Genomic DNA, 6,686 nt, shown 5'->3' on the forward strand with positions numbered 1-6,686 from the left:
CAAAGCGTGGAGCACTCTGCGTCGATATCCCACTGCAGAGAACTTACTTACCTTTAAGAAGGCAAAAGCCAGAGCGCGGTATGTGCGAAGAAATGCAGAGAAAACCTCTTGGCAGAAATACGTCTCCTCAATAAATAGTTCAATAACATCAAAGAAAATGTGGGAAAAAGTTCGTAAATTTACAGGTGACCATACCCCTTTCACACTTCCTCTCTTGACAGCACCCGGGACACAAACATCTTTAGAAGAACAGGCCAACATACTGGGCGAGCATTTTGCTGAGATCTCAAGCTCATCCAACTACACAAACACATTTCAGAAACACAAAGCAATAGCTGAAAAACAAAAATTTCCATCTGGAGCAGGTGTACACGAGGATTATAACCAGCCTCTCACACTACAAGAATTAAATAAAGTATTATCTTCTGGAAAAAATACAGCACCGGGACCAGACAACGTGCATTACGCTATGCTTGCACATCTCTCCGAGGCTGCTGTAGAGGCACTGTTAAAATTTTTTAATAAAATCTGGATAACTGGAAATATACCTGACGAGTGGAAAAAAGCAGTCATAATACCTTTTCTCAAACCCGGAAAACCACCAACAAGTCCTAGCAGTTATAGACCAATAGCCCTCACCAGCTGCATTGCAAAATCTTTCGAAAGTGTAATAAACATTAGACTAACCTTCGTACTTGAATCTCGGCAACTCCTAGATACACACCAATGTGGGTTTAAGAAAACATGCTCCACCACAGATCATCTTGTCCGCCTAGAAAACACCATCCGGGAGGCGTTCATCCACAAGCAGCACTGTATTGGGGTCTTCTTCGACTTGGAGAAGGCCTACGATACTACGTGGAAGTTCGGCATCCTCCGTGACCTAGCAGAGCTAGGTATCCGCGGCAGGATGTTGAACTGCTTGAACGACTTCCTGGCTAACCGCACATTCCGAGTACGCCTAGGAGCAACTCTCTCCATGACTTTCACCCAAGAGAACGGCGTACCCCAGGGGTGCATTCTAAGCACGACACTCTTCATAGTAAAAATGAATTCCTTAGCTAAAGTAATACCCAAGTCCATAATGTATTCAGTCTATGTAGATGACCTACAAATAGCATGCACGTCCTCCAGCATATCAACCTGTGAGAGACAAATACAAATCACACTAAATAAACTAGGTGCTTGGGCAGACATAAATGGGTTTAAATTTTCTCCTCAAAAAACAGTAGCTGTTCTTTTTTCATTGCGACGAGGACTACAGGTCGATCCCAATCTATACTTGAATCACACTGCGCTACCAATTAAACTAGAACACAAATTTTTAGGCGTAACTTTCGACAAGAAACTCACATTTCTACCACATATTAACAACCTTAAAAAGAAAGCTTCTCAAGCCCTCAATATATTAAAAGTTCTCTCACGGAAGCGGTGGGGGTCCGATAGAGCAAGCCTTTTACAAATATATCGCTCTCTGGTGCGCTCCAAGCTGGACTACGGGTGCATAGTATATGGTTCGGCAAGAGCATCCTACTTAAAAAGATTAGACCCCATTCATAATCTTGGTCTGCGCCTATCATCTGGAGCATACAGAACATCACCAGTAGTTAGCCTTTACGTTGAAACTAATGAAGCCGCTCTCGAGGATCGAAGAATCGCCCTTACATGCTCATATGTCTTAAAAATCCGTTCTCTTCCGAAACATCTCTGCCATCCAGTTGTCACCAAGTGCCCATCTAAAAGATTATTCATCAACAAACCACATTCTATCAGACCATTACTGCTGCGCTTTGAAGATAAATGTGAAGAGCTAACAGTACTAGATGCCCTACCGAATATTGCACAAAGGAATGAATATTTACCACCATGGTACAGCCTGCCTTCAGTATGTGACCTCACAATGACACATTTAGATAAAAAGCAAACGCCAAATGAGTACATATTACAGGAATTCTTTGCACTACAAGAAAAGCATGACACCTACATTGAATTTTATACCGATGGCTCAAAAACAGAAAGTCACGTTGGAAGTGCAGTAATCCAAGGAAAAAACAAACAGATAATGCGACTACCAGAATTCGCATCGGTTTTTACTGCTGAGTGTTATGCTATCTTTGTAGCTGTGGAAAAAATAGTAAGAGAGAATATCAAAAATAGCATCATTTACACCGATTCCCTGAGTATGCTCAAAGCACTGCACTCCGGAAATGCTGCTGAACCCATAATAGGTAACATTATACATAACATTGTTAAAATCACAAAACAAAAACATAACATTAAATTCTGCTGGGTTCCTAGCCATGTTGGAATCGTAGGTAATGAAAAAGCAGATGTGTGCGCTGCACAAGCCCGGAATGGCCAAATAAAACAAGTGAGCATACCGCACAGGGATTGCTTAAAGTTTATCAACAGTAAACTCAGAAATAAGTGGCAGGCCGCATGGAAAGATCACGTAAACAACAAATTACACTCTGTGAAACCAATTTTAGGGGAATGGCAATCATGTAGGCATCAAGAACGTTTTACCGAAGTTATTTTATGTCGGCTCCGCATTGGACACACCCACCTCACGCACAACTTTCTGCTAGCCAAACAAAACAAACCTCTCTGTGAAATGTGTGGTGCTGAACTCACAGTGAACCACATTTTAATTTCATGCATAAAACTAGAAGAACTAAGAAAGAAATATTTCACAACATTTTACAGGGAAAGCATCCCATTACACCCCATGCTACTCTTAGGTGATCGAGCACTGGTTGACATTTCATGCATTTTTAGGTTTCTCAAGGAAGCCAACGTTTTAAACAAACTCTAAGTACTTTTAAAAAGCTTCACCATTAACAAAAACTCTAACCTTGTGTTTGGCGCAGCATAGCCTCAGTTGCTTTTGCGCCATAAAAATCAATACAACCAACTTTTCCTATCCTCCCCTCTATCTTTCACTTTCCTATTTCCTTTCTTACAACTCTCCTGTCTCCTCCTCTCTTCTTCGTTTTTTCCTCTCTTTCCTGGCGGCGAGGGTTAACCGTGTGTGACCAACTGCCCTAAGTTGAGTCATATTAGGTTATAGTTAAGGTGTACAGCTGGCGTGGACAGGACTTGCTTGCAAGTTCCTGTCCCGTCCCCTTGTTGGGCTCCATGGGGGGTGGCTGGCACCATGACCGAAAAAAATCAATTTCCTATGGCTCCCCCCCTTTCAAAACCTGATCGCTCTCTCAAGAGAGGGCGGAACGAAGCAGAGAACTTTTTTTCCAAAAAGAAACCAACATTTGCGAAATTCCATGTCGTCCACAGTGAAGTTCAAGATAAACAGGCCAGAATTCTATCCCCCTTCATGGTATCGAAATGCTTAACAGAAGCTTTGGGCCCCGGCTACAAAGTATCGAAAATGAGCAGTGGCGATTTATTGCTGGAAGTCCGAGAAAATGTCCAAACCACCAAACTCTGTAACATAGTGTCTATTGGGGATACACCTGTCTCCATCACTGCACACCGATCACTCAATACTGTCCGTGGCGTCATCTCAGAAAATGATTTTCTACACCTTACCTAGAAAGAAATGCTGGAAGGGCTTTCCGAGCAAAATGTCATTGATGTATATCGAACCAAGATCAGCAAGGACAACAAAGAAATATATACCAAACATATGGTTCCGACTTTCAACACATGCACATTGCCTGAAACAATCGACGTTGGATACCTTAAAGTAGATGTAAGGCACTACATCCTTAACCCCCGAAGGTGCTTTAACTGTCAGAGGTTTGGCCACGACTCACAGAGTTGCCGCGGCCGCAAAACTTGCGCGAAATGCGCGTCAAAGGACCACCATTCTGAGGAATGCGACGCAGCTCTACGCTGCGCTAACTGCGAAGGCGACCACGCTGCGTACTCCAAGGTGTGTCCGTCCTGGAAAAAGGAGAAAGAAATCATCACCATTAAGACCAAAGAAAACATTTCATTCAAAGAAGCCAGAAGGCGTTTCCCACTGACAAATAAATTCTCTTTCACAGCCAAACCAAACTATGCTGACGTGACGCGCAAGGGCGGTGCACCACACAGCACTCCGGCATCTGCCGCGGCCACTCCCACCGCGCCTGTGGCAGTGCCATCAACGCCCCAGGCAGAGACAGCCAAGGCTGCTCTGCCAACTCCAAGCCAGGGAGTGCCGGCCCATGGGTCAGCGTCCCGCAGGACTTCCCCCCGTCGGGGGAGGCCCGACACCAACACATCCGCGGCTTCGCGGTCCTCCGGCACCTCTGGTGAGGTGATGGATACAACTACCACTCCGCCCGCTTTCCAGCGGCGGACTGGCTCTCACGAACGAAGAAAAGATAGAACCCCGGTAACGGGCCCAGAACAGTAAATTCCTTCCGCTCCATTCCCACCCCAAAAAAACAAACATGACATTTGTGGTTCAATGGAACTGTAGAGGAATGTTGAGGAACTACAGTGATATAGCTCATATTCTAGGGTCAGTGATGCCTCTAGCTCTATGTCTCCAGGAGACCAATCTTGGTCCACAACATTCAAATATCTTAAACATTATACAACTTGTAGGCGTGATCGGGAACATGCAAATAGAATCTCGGGATGCGTCGCAATCATCATCCAAACCGGCGTCCCGGCTCAAGAAATCAAACTGAAAACAAAACTTGAGGCGGTTAGCGTCATCAGCTACAAAACCGTAACAATATGTTCTGTATATCTTCCCCCACACATCACATTAACATGCCAAGATCTAGAAGGCCTGATCGATGAACTGCCGAAGCCATTTCTGGTAGTTTGCGATTTTAACGCTCACTTTCCGTTTTGGGGAAGCGAACGCTTTGACTCTAGAGGCCAAACAATCGAAGATTTTATACTTTCGAATAATGTCTGTCTTTTAAATACGGGAAAAGCCACATACTGCTGTCCAAGCTCAGCAAAAATGAGCTCTCTCGATTTACCTTTCGCATCACCATTACTTTTTAACGACTTTAAATGGGATGTTTTAAATGACCCCATGGGCAGCGATCACTTACCTACCGTCATCAGGCTCTCATCGTCCACTCCAATCATCCCCACAAGGCCACGGCGCTGGAAAATTCAGCTCGCCGACTGGTCACTTTTTACAAAAAGTGCCACTCTGGAAAAGGAATTTTGTGACGACCTTAGCACAGATGAAATTAATGAGAAGTTTACTGAATGCATAATATCGGCCGCAACACTCGCTATACAACAAACAACAGGACTTGCACAAAAGAAACATAAAGTGTGGTGGACACAAGAATGCACATTAGCAAAAAAACAACAAAACAAAGCCTGGAGCGCTCTGCGTCGATATCCCACTGCAGAGAACTTACTTACCTTTAAGAAGGCAAAAGCCAGAGCGCGGTATGTGCGAAGAAATGCAGAAAAAACCTCTTGGCAGAAATATGTCTCCTCAATAAACAGCTCAACAACATCAAAGAAAATGTGGGAAAAAGTTCGTAAATTTACTGGTGACCATACCCCTTTCACAATTCCTCTCTTGACAGCACGCGGGACACAAACATCTTTAGAAGAACAGGCCAACATATTGGGCGAGCATTTTGCTGAGATCTCAAGCTCATCCAATTACACAAACACATTTCAGAAACACAAAGCAATAGCTGAAAAACAAAAATTCCCATCTGGAGCAGGTGTACATGAGGATTACAACCAGCCTATCACACTACAAGAATTAAATAAGGTATTAACTTCTGGAAAAAAGATAGCTTCAGGACCAGACAACGTGCCTTACGCTATGCTTGCACATCTCTCCGAGGCTACTGTAGAGGCACTGTTAAATTTTTTTAATAAAATCTGGATAACTGGAAATATACCTGACGAGTGGAAAAAAGCTGTCATAATACCTTTTCTCACACCCGGAAAACCACCAACAAGTCCTCGCAGTTACAGACCAATAGCCCTCACCAGCTGCATTGCTAAATCTTTCGAAAGTGTAATAAACATTAGATTGACCTTCATACTTGAATCTCGGCAACTACTAGATAAACACCAATGTGGGTTTAAGAAAACATGCTCCACCATAGATCACCTTGTCCGCCTGGAAAACACCATCCGGGAGGCGTTCATCCACAAGCAGCACTGTATTGGGGTCTTCTTCGACCTGGAGAAGGCCTACGATACCACGTGGATGTTCGGCATCCTCCGTGACCTAGCAGAGCTAGGTATCCGCGGCAGGATGTTGAACTGCTTGAACGACTTCCTGGCTAACCGCACATTCCGAGTCCGCCTAGGAGCAACTCTCTCTATGATTTTCAGTCAAGAGAACGGCGTACCCCAGGGGTGCATTCTAAGCACGATACTCTGCACAGTAAAAATGAATTCCTTAGCTAAAGTAATACCCAAGTCCATAATGTATTCAGTTTATGTAGATGACCTACAAATAGCATGCACATCCTCCAGCATATCAACCTGTGAGACAAATACAGATCACAATAAATAAACTATGTGCTTGGGCAGATAGAAATGGGTTCAAATTTTCTCCTCAAAAAACAGTAGCTGTTCTTTTTTCATTGCGACGAGGCCTACAGGTCGATCCCAATCTATACCTGAATCACACTGCACTACCAATTATACAAGAACACAAATTTTTAGGCCTAACTTTTGACAAGAAACTCACATTTCTACCACATATTAACAACCTTAAAAAGAAAGCTTCT

General features: G+C 43.8%; 1 pseudogene; it reads left to right on the plus strand.

The window, feature by feature from the left end:
• The first annotated feature begins 3,181 nt into the window (after positions 1-3,181).
• On the plus strand, positions 3,182-4,363 carry LOC149345887 (uncharacterized; annotated as a pseudogene).
• The last annotated feature ends 2,323 nt before the right edge of the window (positions 4,364-6,686 follow it).

Source organism: Amblyomma mixtum, chromosome 4 (genome assembly GCF_055824585.1).
Source record: "Amblyomma mixtum isolate Tamu chromosome 4, ASM5582458v1, whole genome shotgun sequence".
Classification (NCBI taxonomy): Eukaryota; Metazoa; Arthropoda; class Arachnida; order Ixodida; family Ixodidae; genus Amblyomma; species Amblyomma mixtum.